At 38.3% G+C, this 27,961-nt stretch overlaps 1 long non-coding RNA gene across 2 annotated transcripts in view; it reads right to left on the reverse strand.

Annotated features, from left to right (window-relative positions):
* The window catches only part of LOC108639087, a 193,226-nt gene that overhangs the window by 39,371 nt on the left and 125,894 nt on the right, over positions 1 to 27,961 (reverse strand). Inside the window, exon 3 of one of the 2 annotated variants that reach the window (XR_001920247.1) lies at positions 2,060 to 2,116. The exons of the other annotated variant lie outside the window; for it this stretch is intronic. This is a non-coding gene — a long non-coding RNA (uncharacterized LOC108639087). The remainder of the gene's footprint in view (positions 1 to 2,059; positions 2,117 to 27,961) is intronic. 2 annotated transcript variants of the gene reach the window in all.

The following is a 27,961-nucleotide window of genomic DNA, read 5'->3' on the forward strand; positions in this document are numbered from 1 at the left end:
TGTTTCATATCAGATGGCCAACTGCAGATTCATGGATCGAGTTATTGGGAAGGGCAGGGGGTTATTTCTCTTAGTCATAATGTAAATGTAAAGAAGAAAAGCCAGTAGTATTTAGGGAGAGAAAGAGAAGGAGAAAAAACAAGAAGGAGTAATTGGGGTCACATCCACTGAGCACAGAGACATTTCCAGAACAGCATCCAAGTGAGTCGCAGGCAGCATGAGTGAAAAGAAGGGGGCAAGTGATAAAGTAGAATTCATGTGGCCTTTTTAAGCTTTTCTGGCAGAACAAGAAAAGTAATTACACACTGTCTCAGCAAACATCCGTGGCACCACCTGGTGTATTCTCAGAGAAATCCCAAAATGGGATTTTTCATCTTAACCTTGATAAGTGCTGTGTTGGTACCATCTCCTTTGCATTATACTCAGTTTTGAGAAGGTATCAGCCTGGGAGCACTGTTTGAAACACGAGCCCTCTGAGATATGTAAGTGCTGGAAGTCAGCTGAAGAGTACTTGGGTAACAAGAGCTCCAAAAGAGAGGGAAGGGAAAAAGACTGCTAAAAATTATTCTGACGCCATGAAGTCATAAACATATAAAATCTCCTGAAGCTTGGAAAAGAGAGGGTCACGACGAATCTCCCTGATGTCTCAGACAGCACCATCATTCCTAAGGCAGTGTTGTGCCTTGTTTCTGGCTGTGTGCAGTGCAGCTTCCTCCTTGCTTTGCCTACCACCTTGACCAAAATTGGTATGCCTTTTCCCACAAGGATTTAACAACCTCCTAAGTAGGGTCCAAAATATATTAATTGTTTTAACGAGTAATTATGATTCCTGAATTCCTGAAACATTGCTACTACCAAAAGTGTTCTTTTGATGGCACATCCTAACCTTTGATAACCAACACCCAAATAAATTTCTGTGACTCCTGAGCTCTTTGTGCTGGGTCCTACCCCATGAAAGCATCTTTTGCAATCATAATTACCCTGACTGGGGCATCAATCTGAGTCCAACCTGCTGTCTGCTCTTTTCTCTTTAATTGGGTGGGAAGTCAGAGATTAAAGATGACAACTCCTGCTTGTTCATGTCATCAAACAAGTCAGCAATTGGTCTGTAAAGGCTGATTCCTGTGTAATGCCCAGGCAGTGATATTTCTTTGCACAGAACAGGTGTGATGGTATCAAGAGAGCTGAAATTAGTGCACAGTCGGTTTTTTGGGGATCATCTATAACCTGAACTATTCAGGCCTTGTGTTGGTGCAGTGTATGTGTATATATGTACATGTCTATACAGCATATATGTAAATTGAGCACTTCACTATAAGTCAGATACTACAGTTATGGAGTGTAAGAGACTTTGCCACACTTTTGCAATTGAAAAATCTAAATTTTAATGCTTTATATAATATTATAACACTTTTACTGAACTTACTGCTAACTAAAGTTTGTATCCTTCCAGTTATTTCAACTGAAGAAATTACAGCATAATAACATTTGCAAAGGTAAATCTGGGAGGGCAATTTTGACTTTATACATTATACAATCAATCATAAACAGCACATTATTAACACAAGAATTTTTGTGAATTTACTCATAAGGCAAGTCACCAATTAAATCTCTCTGCTTTGAACATGTGTACACATTCTTCTCCATCACACACCAGCAAGGACTAATGTTTCAGACACCTTGGCTACTTCATTACTCACAGAAACCTTATATCAGAGGTATCCACTTTTAAGCCTCAAGAAGCTGATTGCCTTCTGTGTTTGAGACATGCATGTGTGCATAGGCAGACACAAGTACATATATATATATGAAAGTATTTCTTCAAATAAGTGTATTTATGAACAGATGAATTTGTGAATCAGGTCACTTGGATGTTTGCCAGCTTGAATAGTTTTGGCAGGATTCTTAGGCTTGAAAGCAAACAGTAGTGCTTTATTAGAACTCCAGCAGACACTGTATTGCAAATACTTCAATGAGTTTTTGCACATGCATAAGATTGAAATATCATGTTGTGTAACAAAATGCAAAATTACAAAGGAGTTAGTTGAAATGAACTTACCGATTTCCGAAGCATAGCATCCATTTCTCATCCTCAAATTTTACTTCAGGTCCCACACTAAAGAAAAAAAATAAAAATGCTGCAAGTTGGACATTGGGAAAAGAGATGTTACAGAGAGAATAAAAAGAGAATTTTCCTGATGGATTCCTTAATCACATAGAAGTCACTGGTGAACAAAAAAATGCATTGAAGATTGCTCTAGAAATTAGGTCTTGACCTGAGCTGTTGAAAAATAGTTCAAAGTAAATTGAAAACATAAATGGATTTGTGAGGGTTTTTTTCAAACAATATTTCAGAATAATGAAGACAAAGTCTATGTCATACCAAAGGCTAACATTAAAATTAATGTTACCACCTCTATAAAAATAGATAAATTGCTTCACATCTAGAATGTTGTGTGTAGTGCACGAATTAATGTCACAAGAGACTAACATACACAAAACCCCCTCTTTTCAGCTTAAATGGTGTTCGGGTCATTATGACACCTGCCAGCCAAATCAAAGACATTCAGAGTTAAGATTGGCATTCTGAATATCTTCTGGGCTTGGGACCCCTGGAGTATGTAAAGAAACTATGGGATGAGCTTAGCTGAAAACTGCATTACACACTGAATGTGATTTAAATCACTCTTACTTTTTTTTTATAGTTCTACAGATGTAACTGGCCCAATTCTCCCCTTACAGTAGCATATGCCTGTAATTGCTCTCCTCACATTGCTGAATATGTCCAGTTTCAGTGGACTGAGGCCAGAATTTGATTAATAGAAGTTATTTGGATTATACTTTATTTGAAACGAAAGCATAAATAGAATTACATCTACACTCTCCGTGCTTCAACTTGTCAGAAAACCAAATCAGTATTTCTGCTTCATGAACATAGCTACCTACTCAACCAAACAGCTGGATGACTTGATAGTGGCTTTTTTGTGGGCTTTTTTTTTTGGTTTGGTTTGGTATGTTGCTTTTTTCCCCAAAAAAAGCTGTGCCTTTTAAATGAAAGTAGCACTTATGAAAGGTGATATTTTCATAGTTATAGGATCAAAACAAGATTGAAATTTAGGTAGAGAGAAGATAGCAGCCCTGTCCTCACTACAGACTCTTCTCTGAATTACATTTCATTTGGTGCTAATTTGCTGTATTTTCACACCCACAATAACGTTCATAGTGGGAGGAAAGTGGGAACACATTTTTAATGAGAATTATTACAATAAACTGTATCCTTTCCATGGGCTGCAAAGGTTAAGTGCTATTGTAACACTTCACTTTACCTGGCAACATCATTTATGATCCCTGGGTAGAGACCAGACTCAGGTTGGCATCTAAATACTCAATCCACCCATCACTTCCCAGGTGCTTCAGCCCCCAGCATCTCTTTTTGCAGTCATGAAAACACTTGTCTACAGTGCAATCACTCAGAGTGACACTGCTGCATCAAGCAATTTATATTAGTCAATGCTGTAATGACATTTCTTAAACTTGTATTTTATGAGTATTTCTTTTTTGGAATTTGTGAGAGATGGAGAGCATCAAGCTGGGTGGTTAAATTATTAAACTGCCCTCTAAATACTCATCTTCCTAAAATGCCTTAAACAGTATTTTAATCGATATATAAGTAAGCTGTTTTCAACTGCAAGAAAATTCTCATGGACATTTGCTGTGCAACAGCTTATTTTCAAAGCTGATTATGCTGGTTGCTAACAGAATATACTGCAGAAAACATGCAATCTGCATTTATTTACCATTTTGGTACACTTTCTGTTTTTATCTATTTTAATAGTAAGAGATACAAAATAATGCATCTTGGACATATGTCCTAGATATCATATTATCTAGCACAGCCTAAAGGACCAAGATATGCACAGTTTGCACTGGGAACTAGAGCTACATATCCTGGGTTAGTCATTGTGATAGGTCATTGTGTGTCTCAGCATACTGTTCTTTGAAGGGAATTTAGCCTTTTGTTATCCCTTTCAAAAGCAAACACCAGCCTTCCCTTAAAAACAGAATCAGGAGACTAAAAACAGCAGAAAAACCCACAAACCAAAAAACCACAATACCCACCCAGATCTGGCCACTAGTTGCCCATCTATTCCACCCCACAGGCAGGGCTCTCGGATTTACACACTGGCAGAGATGCATGGGCAAGACCACTCCCATTCTTTGCCTCTACAAGGGCAATGGATTTGAGCTCCTATTGCTCTCTCACACTCATTTTATTCCACCTGAATGTTCCCTGATTTACATTGAAAAATACAAGTTGAATTAGGTGCCTTCAGTTCTCTGATTACTTCAGTAAAAATTTCTGCTTGCCTCATACCCAAATGAAAAGCAAGATCAGTCTCTCTTTTGGAATAATCAGAATTGGAATAGGAAAGAAGGACTGGGTTCATAATAAAGCTTTTCAAATACAAGCTGCCTTTAAGTCCTATTGAACTCTATTTCTAAATGCCAGGGCCTTACTGCAGAAAAGCTGTCTGCATCCAAAATAAGGGCAGTCAAGTAGAAAACAGTTCTTATGTAGGTCTTTCCCTGCTGTCCCCCTTGTTCTCTTACACGTTTCTCTATTACTGGACATTTTTCCTTTCTCTCCCCATGATTATTTTTGTTTTGTTTTATTCTTGTACTATCCCCTCCTCTTTCCTTGCACAGTGGCACTGCTGTTCTTGTCCCACTAGTGGCTCTGGCCCTTGTGCCTGTGTATTTCTTCTCTCTTCTGGTACAGGGTGGTAAATTTTAACAGGCACAACATAACTAGACTGCTTATTCCCCCTGTTTCTCCTTGCTTGTACAGAACTAGAGGCAGCAGGACACAAAACAGAGAACTTTCATGATGTCCATCATTCAGCCAGCCAGTCCTACAAGATCCTATGTGGAGAGTTTGATATACCAGTTCTAATTATTGAAGAGAGAGGTACTGCTGTATTATAGACCTGTGTGGCATCTAGTGGCACCCAAAATGTTTTTTGTCTGGTACATTCTATTTAACTGGAAAGGACCCACAGGAACCTCTGTGAGCCATTTTTATACATATTTCAGGTAGCAAGTCTAACACAACTTGCTTAAGAAGAGATTAATCTCTTTAAAAATGTGGATGACTTGGGTTTTTACTCAGGCTACCCAAAGCTCACAATACTAAATTGAAAACCATAATGATTGCTGTGAGCATTTTTCATGGAAACTCTTTCATCATAGCTCAGGATCATTTCTGCCCTCTATTAATAACTAAGCCACTACTGAAATTCTCAAGGTGTGGATCCAACAGCAGACAAGCTGGCATCAGATGGACAAAGGTATTTGTACCATTACAGTGACAGAGATAAATCCCTCTTTGAAATATCAACCTGAAATAGCTCACAGTGCAATGGATTGACACTGACTCAGCCCATAGTTAATAGATTTATCCCAACAGTAACAATGTGCCAGAAGAAAAGGGAAAACCTTAACCAAGTGGTTTTAAAAATAAATAAGACTTTGATATTTAATAGCGCTAAAAGGCTTTAAATTCACACATTGCTGCCCTCTCCACCTTCAGTACTGCTGAGTTCACAGAACTACCTCATACAAACTTTAAGCATACAATAAATATTTTAAAAAAAAATCTACAGGGAATAATGTTTGTTATGTCAGCTCTTCACGGATTGTTTTGTGGCATCTACAAATAATGAATGATTAGAGCACAAACAAGAAAAATAATTGACTTTAAGGCATAAACAGCTGCACTTAATTCTGGAGGAGTGCCCAGAATAGCTGCTTTGAAATCCCTCTGCTTTTTCCCCGATAAATATGTTACAGAATCATGAAACAAAGTCTCCAAACAAATTATTACTACTTATCTCTTATGTGTCACTCTCTTTTGCATGTTTATTCTGCCCTGTTAGTTTGGCATTGTTGCCTAGGTGCAGCACTATATAATTCAGGTTTATGAAGTAATTACAGTTAGAAATAAGTTTTTTAAACCTGATTTACATCCTTCCAAAACCCCCATAAATTCATAACAGCCTAAGCACTTCTGATTTCGCTCTGTGCCCACAGAAGGCATTTTCTACCACATTAGATTCGGACAGTGAGTCTCTGATCTGATAACCCAGTTACACACCACGCTATATATCCTTTGACAATAACCAACGTGGCCCTCACATTCTTTGCCTCATTTTTTTAGATACTTCAAATTTTCATTCAATCTGCTTTGTTGAAATAATAACTTCTTCAGTCTGTTTTTCACAGGCTTTTTTAAGCGCTGAAAAAGGAGAAAACTTAAGATCTAATATATTGCTATAATTCTCTACTGTAAACTTTTACTAAAATTAAATTAGATGATACAAGTAAAGGTCAAAATTGAAATGGAGTCAATAAAAATCATTAGATTAACAGTGATCCTGAGCTGAATCACCATCTAGATGATTCACCAAATTAATACAGCCAGCCACCATATAAAATGATTGTATGGTGCAGTCAGTTCTTACAAACCTGCAAATAGCAGGCACTGTCCATTTAAAACCTGTCCCAATTACATCACTCTACTTACAGCAAAGTAATCAGTCCAACCAGTTGAATCTTTTTGAATAAAAAGAATCCTGTTTTCCATCTTAAAGGATGCATAATGTCCTGAAGTTCCTACACATTTAGCAGCTAGCTGATCTGGCATACTGAATTTTGATGCAGTTTCTGTCATAATTATGTTTATTTTAATGACACTTTCTCTGCCCTCGAGATGACCACATTATTTCTTTTAGGTTTAGTATAAGGAAAAATTACGATGGCAAGTTTGAGGCAATGAGAGGAAGGCAATTCAAACTGGGCTCACCCACAATACACCAAATCTCTCTCACTGACACAGGTGCTCACTCTACCTTAAGCTGCCACCACAAAGGACTTGGGCAGATACAGCAAAGCACATTTATGAATCTCTCTATCAGAGTTTCAACTCAGCAGTCACTCCAAAAAGCAGAATCTTTTAAAATGGCCCCATTTTACAACAGCCAATAATCTAAGTGTTGTTTAGACAAAAAACTACCAAATCTCTTTATTAAAACCACACTCAGACTTCATGATTAGGGCATTTCTGTGACAAAATCAAAGGTCAGCATGGTGACATCAGGATATAAACCACTGCACTTATTTGAACAGTGATGGTACAACTAGCAACCTATATACCTTCATAGAACCATAGTAAACCTCTTGAAAACAGGGAAAATGGTAGAAAGAAATGGATAAAATTAGGGTCAAATATCTGCCTTGTTTCAGTCCAATGTTATCAGCACATTTTCTCTATTCCTCGAAGGTCTTGGTTTTAATTCTAAATGCTTCCATGTCTTGAACCATATGAGCAACATTGAGAATTTAACTGAACTTCTCATATGCTAAAATTATAAAAATCCTTGCATGGATTGCTGGATTAGGGTCAAATGTTCCTGGAACCTCACATGCATCCTAACCACTGAGCATGCAGCAGGCATCTGAAATAAAGAGGTTTAATCTAAAACCAGACTCAGTCAAAACCAAAACCAAACTGAACACAACTAATATCAAACCAGTATAATCTGCTCAATGCAAAACTATTTGAAAATCAGCCCATAAGTTTTCAATATTATCCAAGCTTTAAACTGAATCTACTCAAACCTCCCAGATGTAAAAAACCCCAACCAAATATCTCTTAAAACACTTCACTAGCACATGCTGCAAAACCACTTGGAGCCAGAAGTCCATTTCATTGCAGATAGATGTGGACAAAATTCTAGAAAGAAAGATTTTCCACAAGAGAGTAAATTTAAAAAAAAAATGGAATTTTACAAGGTTTTGTCATGAATCATATTGGTAAATCACTAGAACTTTTCATTAAGAAAAGTTCAGTTATCTGATATTTAAATGACGTTAAAATATTTTGTGGGTTATGATTATTACTACAGTATTGAAACATTATTATTAGAACCTCTTGTAACTGAATGCAGTTTTAAAAGTTGAATCAGACAGTATTGTTTGACTTTGTTTAGACATTTGGATGTGCCAATGAAAATATTGTTTCAATTTATTCCAAAACAAAATTTCAGTTTTTAAACTACACTTTCTGAACTACACTATGCTTTTCTTTCACTTTCCTGGTCAGAAGAGGAATTCTACTTTCCAACTATTTTTTTTCTTTGGGGGGGGTATTAGAAATTACAATAAATCCTCTGAAACCAGGGAGCGAGGGTATTGGGGGATGACTTTCATCTAAATCTTCCAGTAACTGCAAGTATTATGGTAAAATTAATTTCTTTCCTATTTTCTATTGTGCCATCACACTCCATTCCATTTTTTCTTTTTTTTTTTTTCACATCAGGAGCTTCCAAGCTAGGATGCTATAGGAAGGAAGACAATGTAAAGCACAGGGGAAGAGATTTCAGGCAATCTGGTTCAATAAATTACACACCTTCTCCTTACAAACCTTGTCTTACTGGAGTAAAGCACCACAGCACTGCTGCTGGAGGAGAAGTGCGTGGCTGGCACATCCAGACAAGATAAAGGCAGACTTTAGCCACCCCTACTGATAACCCTGACACCCAGCTGGATGGCCACTCCTGTCTCTGGCATTTTAGATCTCAGACAGGATCTGAAGCTCCTTTCCATTCAGCAGCAGTGGCCCTTTCCACTCTTGTTCCCACACAAACACCTTCCCCAGTGTCAGCTCACAATGATGTTGTCACCAGCAGTGCTCAGGTTCAGGTGATAAGGTGCTACCCCTTTCAGATGAAGTAGTTCACAGCCTCCTACAAAATGAATTCCACTTTGCTTATACCATGGATGTACTTCCAGCAGGTATGTGCAACGAGAAGAAAAGCTCACTTTAAAGATGTATATGCTCTTAATCTTTTTAATATATAATTACTTTATAACCACAGCCCAGTTACAAACTTAGTAATATTATTTATCTTTGAATATTCCCTTAGCAATAACATGCAGTAGCTTCTAATTTCCCTCAGGTCATGGTTCTCAGGAAGAGACAAGAGACCCTAAGCCACAACTCTGTGTCAGTGGAGAGAAGTAAGGTTTGCCTCTGGCCACCCTTTAGTTGAGAAGCACTGGACATTTTTGGAATCTTCCTGCACACTACCTTTGACTGTTGTTCACAATCATTAGTTGAAATTTTAAGAATACTCTGAACAAAAATACATTTGGAAACAATGCCACCTGCAGCTTTAACCTATCTCTGCTGATTGTGGACAGGGTTTTGGTTCGTGACACAGTATGACATAAAATCTTACAAGACATGAGATAAAATATTCCCGTTTGGGCCAACTGGAGAATCATAAGGCACCCCCAGGATATTTCTAGATGGATACTTAAATTTTATTTAAGTTATGAAGACCTCCCACAGATAAAGAAAACAGGCTGCTCATTAGCCAGAGAAAAGAGTTGGGTAAGAATCTAGGTAGCACATAGCATTGCTTTTCCACTGAGGAAGAATAAATTAGAACAGTTTGCACTTTCTCTGCCTTCCAGACAATATGTTCTACAAGAAAACTGAGGATAATTTGTCTAGAATGTATTATTCATATACAATTATGATGTATTAAAATAATAATGCTGGTAAAGTCTAAGGATCTAAACAAAGAAGGTATGTAGGGAGATTTAATATCTTTTTATTAGACGGACATATTTAGAAAAAAACAAACAAGATTTCAGGAGCTGAAGACCATCTCCAATGATCTGAGGAACTGTATGCCCAAAAAAGTCTGTCTGATCTTCCCCTAACTGTATCAGTTAGGCAAATAAAAGATATTAACCTGCCTCATAAAACTTGCTTCACTTAAAATAGTGAAAAATTGTGCTCACAAGGGTTTATGCTAAGATATGGAAATGGTGAAAACAGAGAGAAGAAATAAGGTTAAGAGCAGGGGATATTATTCAAACAATTTATGCTAATATTCTCCTAAATTCCAACATGAGCTTCCAGCAAAGCTGTATTATTTTCAGTGAAACAAAATTATTCATGTGGAGGCTAAGCAAATTCAGAGACTTGCTTTTTTCAAACTGGCTTTGTATTTTATTCCTGTAAAAGCTTTCAATTGCCTGGTAAGTGAAAACAGCTAATTTAAGGGCACAGTGTATCACCTAACCAGTCCTGTCTACAATACCTAGGTAATTATTCAAAATTATTATTTATTCTTAAGCAATGAGGATGTACATAACAACTTCCTTTGAAGGAAGGAAAGTGGCACAGTATTTGCCTACTTAGCCAAGTACAGACTCTGCCCTTCCAAGAATCATTGACATGTATCATTCCAAGGTATTTTAGTCGTTGTGAATGCTTTGGTAAGTTCCAAGGATATCATAGTGAATAGTGTCTTAGAATGGGGCTGCTTGGAGACTTAATAGGCACAGCTGCCTGTGACATGTGTGTGCTGTCACTGCTTTGGGGTTTGGCACATCCCACCCAGAAACAACCAACTCTTCAAGCTCATGCCTAAACTACAGACCTGAGGCACAGCTGAGAGGGAGGCAGGCTGCAGCAGGCAGTCCTGTTTCTCTAAACAAGGGAAAGCATGTGTGCTTGGAATCATGTCTCAGGAATGAAGGAGAATGGGAAAAGCCTACTAGCTTAGCATCTTCTTTGAGATACCTTAAAGAGAAAGGCAACAACTTGCATGTTAACAACATTAACTATTGGATACTTCAGAGCACTCTTCACAATTGCTGTGCTACAAATTGAGATGAATGTATAGAACAATACTTTTACATCACCCTCAAACACAGAGCAGTGATGAAGTTTAACCATCAACACATTTCTGGAAGCCAAAAGAACTCTATAACCTAGTCAGATTGGGCATTTACAGTAAATACCATGTAAGCGCCCTCAATAGGAACCATGAAGAAGTTGCTCTGTGCTACTGCTGTCAGACAACGTGTACATGGCTTTATTTTAAAGTATTGAGGGTTGGCTGGCTAGGGGCCAAAATGCCACACTGCTTGGCTCTGGCAGATATTTGTTGAAGACAGAATGTACACAGAAATGTCAGCACTGTTTTTTCTGCAGTGCCTGTGCATCTGGCTTCATTTGACTGACGCTTAAAAAAAACAAACACAACAATTTTCCTTCTTTAAATAGAGAGAACATTTCAGGCCAGCACTTTGAAGTGTTTACATTAATTGTTCAATTTTAAGGAGAAGAGCTTTACTATAAATAGCATTGCCAAAATAATCTGACTCAGTTGTCACCCACATAATAAGGATGTTCCTATTTATGTTTCTTCCAGACATCTAAGCTGCTTCCAATTTTATTTTTTTTATTCATTTTAAAGTAATACTGATGAAAAGAGGAAAAGGAAAGGGTTGTGTTAGATGTACATCAACGAGAACATCACTATGTCCTATTAGAAAATTATTAATTCAGAGGATTTGAAATTAGTTTAAGTAAGGCAGAACACAGGGGAATTCTAGTTCTCCTACAGTCAAATCTTGAGGCTCACCAAACCTGCAATGGACCCAAATCAAGGCCACCTGACTTGGCCACTCCTGAGCTCCTCTAGAAAGCTTCAGTTTTATCAGTTCAGGAATCTTCCATTAACTTCCCACCTTTAGCATCAACACTTGTCTGTATCTCCCTCATTATCTGCAAAGGGAAGCCAATGTTTAAAGACCCTCCCTTGATCCAGCATTAACAATAAAGTGCAAATTTTCAATCAGGCTTCTTAACAAGGCTCCTGAAAGGGCTGCCAGACCTTCTAATCCCACAGCCAGGCCTGTCAAAACATGGCAACTCTGGGCCACAAACCCCCAGCGTGCACCTGAATGGGCTCATTCGGCTGGGGAGGAACGACCGAGTCTTTCTAATTGACAGAAAGGGGGAGGAAGAGAAATCCCACAAACACAAATCATTGAAACCCACACAAGTGAAAAAATTCAAGCTGATCTGGGAGCAAGCACCAAACGGAGCTATTGGCATGAAAGAATCACCCCGAATGAGATCACACCGCACTGGAGCTCCCTGGAGCCACGGCAGCTGAATGGTGTGTGTTTGAGAGGTGCCTGAGGCTGGGTTTGCCTGTGTCAGTACAAGAGACTGAAAGAGCAAAGGCCACAAATCAAGCATTAAATACTGAAAACAAACTTTCCTTTTTGCTCTCCATCTTCCATGAGTCTCTGGAAATGGCCACAAATAAACAAAACAAAGAAAAAAGCCGGGGGCAAAGGCAGAAGGACGCTTGAATTAAGCAGGAAAGCCCTGAGATACATGCACAGACTGCACACGGGACCATGAAATTCTGGTTTGTAGCTGCAGAGATTATTCCTGACAGGAACACAAACAGTGTATATTGCAAATTGTATGGGATGGAAGGGTTTAAAGGCCCTGTCTGGGTCAGGGGACACACGCTCATGAACACCACTGACCCCAGGCTTCAGCTCAGAAGAACCCTGCAGTTCCAGCAGTACAACAGCCTCTCAGGTTTATAAAAAAAGCTCCTGTTGCTAAGTGCGGGCTTGCTGGCAGACATCTATATGCACCATTTGCCAAAAGGTGCCTTTTCCTCTTTAGACTTATTGAAACTTCTGTAAATTAACAGCTAAAAATGCCCTGCTTTTCACAGGTTTTAATTAAGATTGCTTTCCCCCTGCAGGAAGAGAAATACTGAAAATAGCCTGAAAAATGAGTCCCCTTGTTGCCAGGTGAGTTTCTCCAACACACCCAGCCTTGCTAATGAAGTAAAACTCTTATCGTCACTTCAGGTGGTAGCTAATTAGTATATTTTCTTAATTAAAATGCTTTTCCTATCGAGGTATCCTGCAAAAAGGCCAGAGAGGGCATTTTGTTGCTATGACCACTTAAAATCAAAATGTCTTATTAGAGGAAGGGGACATCTGCTCTGGGTTTCAAAACCTGCTAGAAACTTCCTGGGAACACTGTCCAAGTCTACAGCAGGAACTGAATTGATTCAAACTCCAGGTAAGAGCTTCAAGAACAAAGGATTTAAACTACAGAGGGCTCATAAACCAGCCCACAGGAGAGGTGCCACTTTAGCCAAGGGCTGTGTGTGCAACTAAGTACTGTCTAATCAAAGTGATGCAGTTCAGGGCCTTTTACTTTAAATTTTGCTTTAAAATAAATTTAAACCCTCAAAACTTTCTCTCCACTGATTTTAACATCTACGGATCTTTAAATAATAACTTGTTCTAAACTGACTTCATGGCTTTGTAATTAGCACGTTACCTGAGCTCTTATAAATGTTATTAGCATTGCCACAGGTCTTTAAAGAGCCAAATGGTGTGTTTTGGCTGCTGGGCTGTGTGCTTGACCAGCCTGTTTGGCATCTCAGTTCCACTGATCACAGTTATTGGTTAGGACTTTAAACAGAATGCATTTTAAGGTTGGGAGAGGTGGGAAGGGGTCTCATTGGAGGGTCACTGAAATAGGGGCTAAAAGAAGATGATGGATTTGGTATATTTTTACTGCAATCAGCTTCTGGATCTTCAGTATTGAGGGTTGGCTGGCTCTTCCCCTCCCTCCATTTCTCCCTGGAAAAAATGTGTACAGAGCTATCCTCAAACTTTTAGCTGAGCACAAAAAAATAAAAATATGTGAACTCCAGCATTTGTAACAGCTTTTCCCCTTTTTTCTCATTTCCTGTCAATGGTGCTCAGATAACACAGAAACTCAAGTCTTTCAAATGCTGTAAGTTACTTGAAAGTACATTGAAAGCATCTCATTCTGCTTTTACCAAGTTTGACTCTCCCTCTGATTCCTGCAGAATGGGAAGTAAGAGAATAACACTCTGCTTCCATCTGTCTTATTGTATCCAAGAGTGCAGAAAGGAGCTGTCACTCCAGCAGCTCTCCATCACAGCACTGAGCTGAGGTCACAGCTGTCTTTCACCTATTAAAGATAATTCCAGGCTTTGTCTGCAGTGTGGAGTGTTTTCTTCCTCTTTCTTTTTAGGTGTAATATATAACCTTGTCAAAGAGCTAAATATACTGCAAGTTCTCACAAGAAACAGAGAAGTGTCAGGGACTGAATCTTTTCACACTGACTTTATAATAAGTTTCCGGGTTTGCTTTTTTTTTTTTAATAACAATTTGATGACTTGCAGAAGCAGTTAATTTTCCCCTCTGGTGCAGTAGCTCAGGGTTGTGAATCAATTTGTTCTAGCACAGACATAGGTGAAATCCTGGCCTTACTGAAAAATCCTACTCCAATGGGAGTTTGTGAATGACATCTTGGGAGGGTAGAAGCTGTGACCTCCCTTAAATGTTAAAATATGAGGGGATTTGTTTATATTCCAAATGTATGAAAAACCTTACCGTTCGTGGAAGGATTACTGACTTGACAAATGTTAGGAAAGGACTGTTGAAAAGGGGAGTATCTTCAAGATAGAAAAGCCAAATTTCTAGGGAGAAATTAATAGTTCTGTCAGAGTGAGAAGTGAAATATTCATTATTAGTTTTAAAAAAGGAAAAGTTATTAATTTAAACAAAACATAAACAAAGTTGCAACCAGGATGAAGAACTGCATGTCTTTTACCCTCAGTCCTGGCAGAACGATGGTGAATTTTTGCAAGAGGAATTAAGAGACTCATAGACTGAACCTCCCAACCTCCCATGTCTGTAGTAGGAAGTCTGGGATATAGCAAGAGGCCTGAATGTCTGTCAGCCCTTCAGGTTCCCTGCAGCAGAGCTGGGAAGCTCTGCATTCCACGGCAGAAGTGTAGCTTGCAACCATGATACCCAGGTTCTTCTATGATGATGTGCCAAACCACATTTCTCTTCAGTTTAGGAACTGCAAACTGGCAATTGAAATGTGCAGTCAGATGAGTTTCCTGACTCAGCAATGAGTGACTGAAAGCAGGTTGTGCCTTTGCAGTGTGGGAAAGAGACACCACTGAAGGACACGAGAGGTCTGTAAAACCTGGCTCTGCACAGTGATGGGTGGATAAAAATTTCCTATTCTAAGTATCTGTTCCAGTGCCAGTGGTCAAAAAGCGAACAGCCTCATGTTCAAAACAAAGGAAAAGATAAGTAGTAGAGAGAAAAAAAGCAATTCTTTGAAGATTTTAAGGTCAAGCCTCACATTCCTTTCATGAAGTCACATCTTACATTTACTACAGAAGCCTTCTATTTCTTAAGTTCAGTTCCTTGCTCCTCCTCTCTGCTTCATTATCTTCCCACATAATTCTGCAATACAATCCTGCCACAGTTTTCCAAAGAATTTGCATTTGAACTATGTAGTCATACATAAGGCACTCTCTGCTAGTTGAGATACATCTGTGCTGTGTAACACCAGCCATCCCTAGATTAGGGTTTCAGAATTGCACATGATAATAGTAGTAAGAAACTGGCTCATCTCTGAATTTGTAGTGAAGCAACAGCTGAGTGAGAGAGCAGCCGAGGATAGAGCTGGATGACGAACATGTGTGCGCCCGGGACCACCTGTCGTGTTGGAGCAAATGTATCTCCTAAAGGTCTGTGCTGCTCCAAGCCCTGAGCACAGCAGGGGGGGTTCTGTTCAAGGGCAGACACCTCCTGCTCTGCATCAGCTTTGTGATGCTGCAGGCACTGCTGAACTCTGAGTACTGTGATTGCTCTGACATCTGAGTCACTCAGCCAGAGAGGAGCAGCATGGCAGGTGGGTAGAGCCCAGGACATCCAGCCTATGTAACCAAAACTGCACACAGAGATGCACAGGTCCCCAAATAACACGGTGATCAGCTGCCTTTGTGCGTTTGTCAGCAAGCACCTTGGGCAAGAGCCCATGCTAAACCAGGCACTGACTGGGGCAGGGCCTCTGGTACTAATCTTCTATTAATAAATAAGTTCACTTACCAGGAGAAGAGTCTTTACTAATGAAATTTGCAGAAAGATCTAGACCTAGACCCTTCCTAGAAATTCAGCAGGTACTAGAAATTGGGAGCTGCTGCCTCTCAGGGATGTCCATCACATGATACTGCAGTTTGTATTTGCGTTGACATGACTTTGACAGACTTCAGTGCCAACTTTTTGGCATCCCTGTTTCTGCCCTGCTAGACAAGAAATACCTGGAAAAACTGTTGGTTTGCTCTGTTTTGTTGAACATGTACAAAAAGCAAGTGTAGGCCTAGGTTTGGCCTTGCATCAGATGTGTCCTTGAGTGACCCATCTTCCCCACACTGGTGACCTGACACTCCTGCCAATGCTGATGGTGTATCATGACTGAACAGACTGCTCAGAAGCTGCTTCTCACCACCTGCAAGGCCACCAGCTCCTCTGCATTTGGCCAGCAAGGGTTTTTTTCAGCTTCTGCACGCTACACTGGTTAAAACACTGCACTAATACCACTTCCATCTGCTCAGGGGAATCTCCAGCCAGTTCCATGTTCCTGTGTAATCCGATCTCAGTTATGGATCTTGTTTAAAACCATGCTGATCAGTACATTTTACATACATCATTCAAATATAGGTCAGGTTTTAAGTTTCTATGGGTAAGGTTCTATGGGTAAGAACCTTTCTAAGGAAAGGTTCTTCTCAAGGTGTGAAAAGCTATGAAAAGCTTATTCACTAAGTGCTTTGGGACTATTTGAAAAATTCTTTATGTAGAATTAAAAGTGAGAAGTATTTTTAAGAACTCCAGTAGAAGTCAGGTGCAGCAGAACCCCATCCCCAAACCCAGTACATTTAAATGTAGTTGATGCCTTCCTAAATTACTTAGCAGAAAAAAACCAGTGTCATACAAAAAGACATAAAGAATCGAAATATTTTTAGTACCTAATAGTGCACATTTGTATAATAATTGCATGCTATTACCTGGCATTTCTCAAATGTAGATTCCCTGTTGGACTGTGCAGTTTCAAACTTCCCCACTGAAAGATTTTTCCTAGAGGAACTCCAAGGACTACACTAGTATGCTTTGATTTTAACATGATGAATGTTCGTAATGAAAAATACATTGTTCTGTTTTCTCCTTGAAGGAAGAGAATTATAGTTAGAAGTGTTAAGATTAAAATCTTTTATCTCCCTATCAGAAATTAACAAAATCAGCATTTATCAGGAATCCTAAAGGCACTTCTCTCACACAAAATCTGAAATCGCAATTTACAGATGATACATCTGTTAATTGCAAGTTCTATTTTTGACAGATGTTCGATATGTATTAATGATCTAGTGCTTTGACTAATCCAGCCAAATCAACAGCTTTAGATGGAATTCAAAGGCTATTTCAGGGAGCTTTGCCAACATTTATGTCACTGGATTTAAAAAAGAAAAAAGATTGTAGTAGAAGCCCGTCTCCCACCCTCATAAATCTAAGTGTACAGAAAGTAAAATATGAATTGTCACACTCTTTCCATAATCAGGCTGACCAGAGCTACATTGAATAAATAAATAAATGGACAAAATACAGCTAATGTTATTGCCCATGGGTTCAATATTTACCAGTTTATGTACCATCTGAGCTGTTTCCTGTAATCAGCCAGGCACATGGCACTTTCATCCTCAAGAGACGTTATCACCATGACAACTTTATCAGAATAAATTATGAAACACAACACTTGGGGCACGCAGAATGTGGGCACAGGTTTGGAATATTATTTTGTTAGCTATTCCTTTAACAACACTCCAAGTGCCCACTGGAGAAGAGGAAATTTAAAAAAAAAAAAAAAAAAGTCCCTACAAACCACGACTACCGAAACAACAATAAAAATGTAAAAACTTTACAAAAAGAAAAGGAATAAAGTCATTAGGCTGAAAAATGGGCAATCAAAGAAGCTATTGCGCTCGGCAGATGGAAAAGCAGCAGGTGCCATAGTGCGGTGGGACCTTGCTTCCCATCATGCACACTCCACAATGATGCAGCCTGACAGGGAAGGGAATTAATGTGTCGGAGCAGGTACTTTGTGTCCATTAGCTGACTCTCAGTACATCCACACAGACTGCTACCTCTGTCTGCTCTCTGATAAAATGACTAACAATCCATTGTTCGGAAAGTTGGGCGCGAAAGGAGGACGTTGTGTGACCTGCCTGTCACTGTCCCAGATTAACGGAGTAAAAGTGACCAAGTAAACATTTCTGGGCTTCAAACTGGGATTAGAGATTTCAGCCTATGAATAAATTATTTGAATGCAGATGTTTGGAATACATTAAGGTAAAACACATTGGACAGGCTCCACTGGGGGGAAATACTGATGAATAGAATTTCCAAGCCCATATTAACTCTGGCAAACAACAAAAGCAGCGTGCAAAGCCTGATAACACACCCACACCTATTCTTTATCTGGGAAAATCCCTTGCTACACAAAGGACAATTTATGTACTGTAAACTCCATTACTCTGGCGGCCCAGGATACATCACTATATTCTGGTTGGTTTGCATTCCTTGTTTCCATCACAAGTGACAGAAAATACAACCAAAAAAATAAAAACCAAATCAACACAGATAGTCTTGAGAGGTTTCAATTTGTTCAAGTCACTCAGTCTCCTTCACTGGCCATCTGTCCTTTTTGTTGCTAAGTTCAAGGATGTCTAGAACGATAAGTACAAGAATTACTTCTGGCAGCAACACAATGACACACTTTGAAGTCTTTGCTTCTGACACAGCATTTCCAAAGAGGCAAATGCTGCTGGAACTACCAGGCTTGCCCTGACTGAAACAAACTGCAAATTTATTTCCACAAATAAAAGAAATCTTTAAGATGGCACCACTAGTATTTTTCAGTGACTACAGGAATAAAAAATTGAAGTACACACTCTGGGGTGTTTAATATGAATCTGGAACAATCATATGCCAGGTTTCTGTCTGAAACCAAGGTGGAAGATTTCCATGCATCAAAATATTTTCTTTTGTAATTCATAACAGTCCTCGAGTACACTGTGCTTTGAAAATGTTTGATTTCTCAATATGATAAGCAAACAAAACATTAATGATGTCAGAACCCTGCTGCTATTTCCAACTTAATACATTACATTTTTCTTTGTAATGATCACAATTAAAACAAACAAAAAAAGCAAACCAGATATATGGATAGAAAAAGCAAATCACTGGTCAATAACAGAAAAGGTGGAAAATTCCTGCTCTCGGTCTGTTGTTGTGCAAAGAATCAACAACAGCTGCAGTTAAAATGGAGTGTAAATTTTAATTTTAATTCCTTGGATTTTTAAAATCTAATTTATAAACAGATATTTATCATTCTTCCCCCCCCCAATTTCATTGTCAGTGATACATCATTACCCCCTAGAGCTAAGAATTATTTTCCTTTAATTATTTCATCTTCTCAAAAAGTAAGGACCATTATTTCCTGAAAACATCCTTCAGAATCCTCTTAGTTTATTACATTTGTAGAGTAAATAAAAACTTATCATTTACAGATATCTCTAGAAGAGAACTAGCAGAGGACCCACAAGGCTTAGGCCTTTCAAACAATCCACTAGACACAAGCAGTAGGCACTTTATGAAGTCCTTGATTAAAACTGTGACATGGCCTTTTATAATTTAAAATTTGGTTTAGGATATCAAAATACCACCAGAAATGGTCCATTTGTTTTGCACTGATAACACAGGATATGACTGTAGGGAACTTTCAAATGAATAAAGCATATGCAGGACTAGCCAAAGGATTATTTTAGAAATTTGGGGTACAGCCAGGGCAACCTTCACACCTGGCTTATTTCAGTGGCATTTGAGATCCAGTAGAAGAATAAGAATTAACACTGAGATAGAACATGTTCAGAAGGGTCACGGCAGTTCCAGGAACTAGCACATGTAATTAGAGACTGTCTCTGCCTCCAGTAAATCTATGCATTTAAAAGGAAGGCATGAGAGGGAGATGAGACCAGAGAGAGAAATAAATACCACAGAACTGTGAAAAAACTCTTACCTAAAAGCTTTAGGCACAACATTAAATCTCAATATGCTTCTGCATCAGTTGTTAAAGCAAAAGATCCCTGGCTGTCCAGATCTTGGAACTACCCCCAAACAAACACACTGCATCAAATACAACCCACTCAGGTGCCTCTGATTAATTTGATAACGTAGTTCAAACTGCAAGGCACTGCTGTGCTAAGATTTAAGACTTTAAACTGAAGGGCCTGTGTTTTCCCAGAGTCCTAAGGGATGTACCTCAAAGCCTAAACATGATATACTTATTTCTATACATTCTACTTCTAGTAGCTGCCATTTAAATGGAAATGACTGGATAAATTTCCAATCATGGCCTATAAGAAATATTTCTAGTAGCATTTGGCATGATTGATTTGAGTTCTGTAGCACTGCCTTCTCACAGGGATTATCCATTTTGCAGCCTGCTTTGCTCTGCAGGAAGATGGAATGATAGAGACCGAGGGGGAAGGATGTATACAAAACTCCTGCAAACCAGCAAGGCTAATGGCACTATTTATTCCTAAATCCGTATCAGAGTTCATTTTGTAGTTACATGCAACAGCAGACCAAAGAGAAATTGTAAAGATCTCTTCCTTAACTTGTGGCTTAAGAGGTTTTTGTAATTGCTTTTTTTTACCATTAAAAAGCCAGTTAAGATGTACTGTGCCTGCAGATGCTGCATGTTTACAAACACAGGGTCAGGTTACTCCCAGCAGTTCAGAATGCAGCACCATTTACACTGACACATTTGTAGGTAGCATGGCCTCTTCTCTATATGCTCATTTACAATCTGTTGGCATGTCCATTTAAAAAAAAAATAAAAAAATCCCTCTGTGAAATGGATAAAATACTATTACTAAATGATATGCGTAATCATTCAGTACCATTACTACTGAAAGGTGATATTGCAGTGACATTGAGAAAATTGGATCTATTCTTCATACAATTATATAGCTACACTTTCACTCTAATGCCATTCTAATTGGAAAGGAGCACTGAAATGTGAAACTGGGTGCATTTCAATATCTAATTATCACTCAGTAACTCATTCTCAAAATAGTTTTCTGGAAAAGACAGTTGCCAAGAATGCTATTTTAATTCTGAAGTCTTTACTAGCATACTCACAGAAAAAATCTTTTACTCAATATTTGTCTGTATTTCAGCTATGCCACTGTGAAAAGATGGACAATAGATATATACAAGTTGGTCTGGCTCCAATGGAAAAGTACTTGCATTTACCACTCTGCCAGTTAAGTAATTGTGAGCAAGATCTGCTTCCTAGGGCAGGAACTCTTAAGGGTTAAGAGACAAAACCAAATTGAATTAAAAAAGCAGCATAAAGCCAACATTTTTTACATAAAACACTTGCTAGATAGTATAAGAAAAGAAGTAATTTTACTTATTGTAGGTAAAATCAGCAGGATCTATGTTATATACCCATTACAGGCTTTAACAGGGTACTTTCCAATTGGTATTTCTCCCTCAGGACTTAACCTGATGATAATCAAATGCAATTTCATTTTGATAACAGAATACTTTGGGAGAATTTTGTAATGAAAATATACTAAAGAACCAAACAAACATGAAATATGACAGTTTTGGGGCTGAGTCTGGGTTTTGTTTTTGATGTGTAAAAGCTTCTATTACTTTCAACACCCACAGACACAACAATTTTTGTATTCACAAAAACAAAAGGATGCCCTGCCTGCTGGTGTCAATTGGCAGCATTCACCTGCTAAAAGCCTCCTTGTAACAAATCCAACAAATGACAGTCAGAGATCGGCGAGTCCCAAGGTGCTGAAGCTCCAATTCTCTCTGTTTCCAAGATTGGGCTAAAATTCCTAATTTTCCCTGCAGAGTCATTCTTCTCTCCTCAAAAGCACAATTCAATCTAAAAATGAAATTATTTTTGTTGCCTAAAGGCTGTGACAGGAGGTGTTAGGAAGAACAACTTTGAGACAGTTGATTAGCAACACCAGGCATTCCAAACACACTCTAACATGCTCCTTTCTGACTGATGCTAATCTGTAATTACACATTTAAAGACTTTAAAGACAGGGAGCACCGCAAGAAGTTTCTTCAAACATCACATTGCTATGTATTTTCTTGCCCAGCACAGAAAGAATGGAGCAGGGGGGAAGGGAATAAAACCAAAAATAATTTCTACAGGTGGAATAAACATCATTCTAAAGAGCCACCCAATCCTGTGATAGTTTTGAAGTTCATCCTCATTTGGTGTCATCTGCCAACTTAATAAAGCTACCAGTAGCCCCAAGCCCTGTGCAGAGTGCCTGGAGAGCCCACTGATCCCTTTTCAACAAAGCCATCAGTAACTACTCTTCAACTACAGTTGCTCTAGAACTTCACATGTGGCTTCTGGAACCTCATTCATTCTCTCCAAGTTTCAATACACAGCTACAAATGGCTCCAAGATTTTCTAACTGGTGCTCTGAATGTCCTACAGAGAATGTCTTCAGACTTAAGTATTTTTAAAATATCCACTAGTTAGAAGCTCTACAGATGAGGATAGGAGCTATCACGGCTTCTTTCATATTAGTTTTGATCATATGTTTAAAATATGTTTTGCTGAAAACCAAGGCAAAAAGTAGATTTCAGCCTCCTGGGCAGTGCCTGCTGTTCTCTCTCCTTCCCTGCTAAGCAGAGAAATAATTGATTCCTGGGTTATTGGCATGCAGAGTGTTTTCTTCTAGTATTTCATGCTCCTGGGTCATTGGTTCTTCTTAACCTTTCTCATATTTTTCTCACTTAGTTTTTCTACTCTTTGACAGTCATTCTTGGCAGTTTCACCTACTTTCCACTTTCTGTACAATTCCTACTTGTGGCTTAAGTCCTTGAAGAGTTCATGATTTAGTTGACCTTCACATAAGGACAGCCAGTGTCTGTGGCCTTACTGGAAAGTCTTTTGGGAACTGCCAGTTCTTGAAAGTCTTTGTTCTTGCACTGACACAGTATCCATATCAGTAACCCAAGGCTACTAAGTATTCTTTTATTAAGTCCAGTATTTTTAATTTGATTTTATCTCTCTCCATCTTCTTCTGTATCAGAAATGTCAATATTTCAGAGACTTCGTCATGAACCCGCTTTCACTTTCGCATTTTCACCTGTTCACCCTTCATCACCTCAATACAGTCCATGAGCCTCCCTTCAACTCCTTCTTCACTTCTAAAAGCCTGAAAACTGACTGCAAAATGTTTTAAGCTGATACTGGGCCGTCTGGATGCCTTTCCAGCAGATAGGTGCACAACAGCATCGCCATCACCTTTGGTTACTATTCTTGTGATCATTAGAACTGTAAGATACTAAGACACTAATGGAAGTCTCTGCATCCATTTCTTGCTTATGTTCTGCTCATCAGAGCAGTGTGTTCTAAATATCCATAAATCATTAACCAGCATGTCCATTTCTCCTCAATAGTTCATCTCCTTGCCTCATTTTTTAATAACTCCTCTTTGACAGGTATAACTTCATCTTTCTACCTGAACAATTAATGCCTATTTATATTACTATTATGATACATGTAAAAACTTGCAATTCCACCCTTTTACTTTCATAATCCTTGCATTAAAGTACTCAAAGCACAAATGTCTGTGACATATGACATAAGAGCTGTCAGAAGCAGCAAGGATTTGAAGGATATCTTAAAAATAAGTACCAAGGACTCAATTTTCCCCTCTATCCCAGCATATAATGAAATGATAATGGTGCTTTGCTGTGGCTGGCCAGAAGGAAAATGTTACTGACAGATGGATGCCAAAAGAAAAGAGCTAAAAACAACAGTCCTAAACTGATGAAAACAATTTAAGAATCACAGTCTGTTGCCTAAGTTCAAATTGCTGAGCGATTCTAATGAAGACTGTTCAACCATACTTTTGGATTATCTATAATCAGTTCTTGAAAAAGAAAAACTCCAAATCCCACTGCAACTTGACATTTTTACTATTCTTTTTATACAATACCAGTTAAGTAATTTATAACATTGAAAATCTTTAGCATTTTAAAGGTGATGGTAGCAGAATGGAGGAAAAGCACAAACTAAATAATCATTTTTCATAAGAGATCTTGTTTTTTATGAAGAGGATCAGAATTGTGGATCTCTGCAGGAAAGAATACAAAATGAAATAGAAGAGCATCTCATCAATTTTGGATAACAAGAATGCATTGCTAAATAAATATAGCACCATATTTCTCATTTCTTTGCAAAGTTTGAAAGTAAGCTCTTAAAGTTAATATAATCTTAAACTATATGGATTAACCTTTTCCAGGTGTAGCAACCACCAGGCAAAAGATAGAGGGAGTGAAATTCATATTCCAGCAAAAGGCCAGAAGTAAATCCCTGCTCTTCAATGCACCCTGGAAAGCTTGTTCTGACCATTCACATTGGGCTGAACTTCATTTTAAGAGAGTTTTATGGAGTAAGATAATGGAGTTATCACTTACCAGTGGGGGGAAGGTTCGTTTCACTCAGTATTGGACACCTCCTCTGCAGCAGCTGCAGTTAAGTTAATCAGAACAGGATCTCTCTACAGCTCAACTTGAAAATACCTGCGCTTCTTAAAGAATCAATTCATCTAATATATTCTGTGTTTCCACTCCTGAGTGAGCCAAACCATACCCCTAAAGGCCCTATTAACCATAAAGGGAAACTGGACAGCTACTTTTGGCCACATGAATCCCACCCTCAACAGCACCACAGTCCAGAGTTATCTCATAACCTACATGAAAATAAGGACATTAAAAAGTTCTGGAAGAACAAAGGTAGATTAAAAGCAAAGACAAAAATACAGAGGTATGAAAGATGCCATTATCCTCCATCACAGAGGAGATTTTCAAATAAGTAATGAGAAATATATCACATTCTTTGAGTTCCAGATCACAGAGACAGTTCCAGAATCCCTTTTTCAATAATGCTTTTCCAACATTTCATTTGTTTATGTCATACTTTTCTGGTAGAAGGAATACCACAGCAGAGGGCTTTAATCACACAGTACTTATTTAATTTTGCAATGTGTTTCAAAGCCCTGCTAGACATGAAAACCTTAATAATATAAACTCTCTTCTATTAAAAAAAAATGTTTATTTTTAAAGCAACGCAACAACAAGCTAGAAGCCATAGTTTTCTTAAAGGTTTGTCAAGAATATTCAGCAATTTAGTAATTGATTTTCAGTCAAAGTATATATCTTTTCTGTGTTTACAATAAATATTCAATAAATAAATGGAGAAGAAGACAAACTATTTTCCCAGTCCACTCTCTGCATAAATACACCAACATAACCTGAAGTCTATTTTTATCTGTGTCATATGAGTAGTATTAACATTGCCACTGCATATAATTTTTATTCTGCCTACATTTCAACAAAGAAATTGAAGTGAGAACTTTTGGTCAGGACTTGCTGAAGAGGTATTGTATCACTTGATAAAATATTTGTTACTGCTAACAGAGCAGAGAAAATCTCAGGAACATGTGATAACTCACCCACTTTCAAGCTTTTGTCCTCATCTATTTTTTATTCTTGACTCACACTATAGCTAAAAATATTTTCTCTCAGTTTTAACTGGCTACTGAGAATTCAGCCAGTAACTGATACGATTTATCTACGATAAAATGCTGTATTAAAATATAAGAGTGCAGATGAAGTTTAAATTATTTTTGTTTCATCAGAGCCATACCATGAATAGTAAAACCAACTGACTTGCAGTGGTTGCCTCTGAATTTTGTCTCAGCAAAATTACCTTGTTGCTAGAGGTGATCAATGCAGACTCAAAAACCTGTGTAAATATCCATTGACTACACAGCAACCAACAAGAGGGGAGAAAAGTGTTGCTATCGTACTTATCTATCAGAGACTCATTAGCCTGCAGATTATGGAGATGTCCTGCCTTTATCAAGTTAGATGATGTTAACATGAGCCTCTGTAAAAGAGATTTTTCTGTGAAGTTTCAAAGAACACAAAAACTAAGGGGCTTTGAGTTGATAACAACATATTGATATCTTTATCCATCTTCTTTGTTTCACATATCCTCTGGGCATCTCTGGAAATATCAGCCCTTCCTCCCCTCAGGATTCATACCATCACACTGTGAAATCCAGAGTTCCCCCATCACCTTAATAGGTCTAGACTCAACTATTAAGTGTTTTAGCCCAAAGGATGACAGGGGATTTGACAACCTCATATGTTACATGAACAAATCTGCTGAGACAGATTAACTACACTGCTCCATTTCCATTTCCCACTGCCTCTTGTGACTGCAACAAAGCACCTTTTTCACCAAAATGGAAAGCATCCCTCTGAATTCTATATAGATATTAACTACCTGAGCTGAAGCATCAAGGAGATGAAAGCATGTTTAAGAAACCAGCCAGGAAAGACTAGTTTGCTTCCTAGTCTAATTAATTGAATTGCATTACCTGCTATAGCACTCTATTAATACTAGGACCATTAAGAAGAACTACAGCCTCAAAAGGATTTTCATTTATTTTATACATCTAGACTGACTCCATCCTGATATTTTACCAGCACAAACCAATCCATTCAAAATTCGTGCATATCCCAGCCTGTCCACTAATCACAGTCAAATAAATCATGATAAGAACAACACCACAGGAGAAAATAATATCCATGTTTTATTCTCAGTATCAGGTACCTCCACACAGATGTTGACAGCAAGTTTCTGCACTCTTGATATTCACATGTAATAATGACTTTTCATTAACCAGGTAGAGAATGCCACAAGAATTCCTGTTCAAAAGTAAAACACGAGTAGAGTAAGACCATACAGTCAGAATATAACTCTGAAAATTCTGAACCTGCACAATCAGAGAAAGTAAGCTGGCTCCACAGAGAGAAGCCTCATAAGAACAAAACCTCATATACCATTACTTAAATTTTAAGATTATGAGGTAATCTTGTAGACAATATTTCTAAGCCTGAAGGGCTAAAAGCTGTGAGGTTATTAACAGAGCCATGCCTTTGCAGAAACTTGCTCTCATCTGCCTCAGACGCTTAATGACTGGTTGGAAGGGAAAGGGAATCAGCTGCTCACCATTAATCATTGCAAGAAGTAGCCCTGCAAGCTCATAAACAGCAGGAAAGCCATTTTTACTGATGTGGTTAAGATAGTGGCACAGGACAGTGACTTTTGCCCCATTTTCATCTCCTCCACTGTTCTGAGGGTGATGACTGAATATCAACACTCCCTGACTTTAGCTACACTATACCAGCCCTTCCCTTGGCAATATTGTATTCTGCCTTCCTTCCTTTGAACTTAGCTCATGAAAAAATTGCAAGGCAGACAGGCACTATACATGAAAGCCTTAAATTGTAAGACCACAGAAAAATGCACGTTATGCTAACATTATGGCAAATTTAGTATTTCAAGCAGATGCCTATATTGTTAGAAAAGATTATATTTTAATCTTCTTTTTTTTTAACTTAATGTGTGTCTTCTTTTGTGTTTCCATGATTCTCAACAGTGTTATTAACATCTCATTTCTTCCTGTGTTACAGACCTCTTACATCTCTCTTTTACATAGACAGTGACCTCTGTATGCCCTGAAGCTCACAGGGCAATCTATTTATAACTGAAGTGGAATGAATATTTCACAGAAATGTTTCATTTAAGAAACTTTGTCACTTTTTCTTTTTATACACTATCAATGGAATATTCCAATCTTTTACTTAAAAAAATGACTGAGTGTATTTACCATCTGGGCAGTTTGGCTTGGTCAAGCCCTTCAGGGTACTTTCTGCTCTTTGCCTCAGTAAGTGTGTTAGCAAAGCATTATTTTCAAACTATGATCACCAGAACAGAATACTGCTGGAGGGGCCTGGAAAAAGCAGACATTTCGGAGGACACTGAACACAAAAAAGACTCTCTTGTAAGAAAAAACTTAATGTAAGAGAGGTTTAAATACAACTTAAGAAAATTCTTCTGGAAGGTTAAATGAATATTCCCCTCCCTTATCATGGCACTATTAAGACTACTATTCCTGTGTTGTTTATTTACTAAAATAGCTGTATTTCAAAAAAGTTGTTGGGTTACTCTAACCCAATGCAATGAATGCATTAG

Source organism: Manacus vitellinus, unplaced genomic scaffold (genome assembly GCF_001715985.3).
Source record: "Manacus vitellinus isolate BGI_N305 unplaced genomic scaffold, ASM171598v3 scaffold_16_pilon, whole genome shotgun sequence".
In the NCBI taxonomy this organism is placed as follows: Eukaryota; Metazoa; Chordata; class Aves; order Passeriformes; family Pipridae; genus Manacus; species Manacus vitellinus.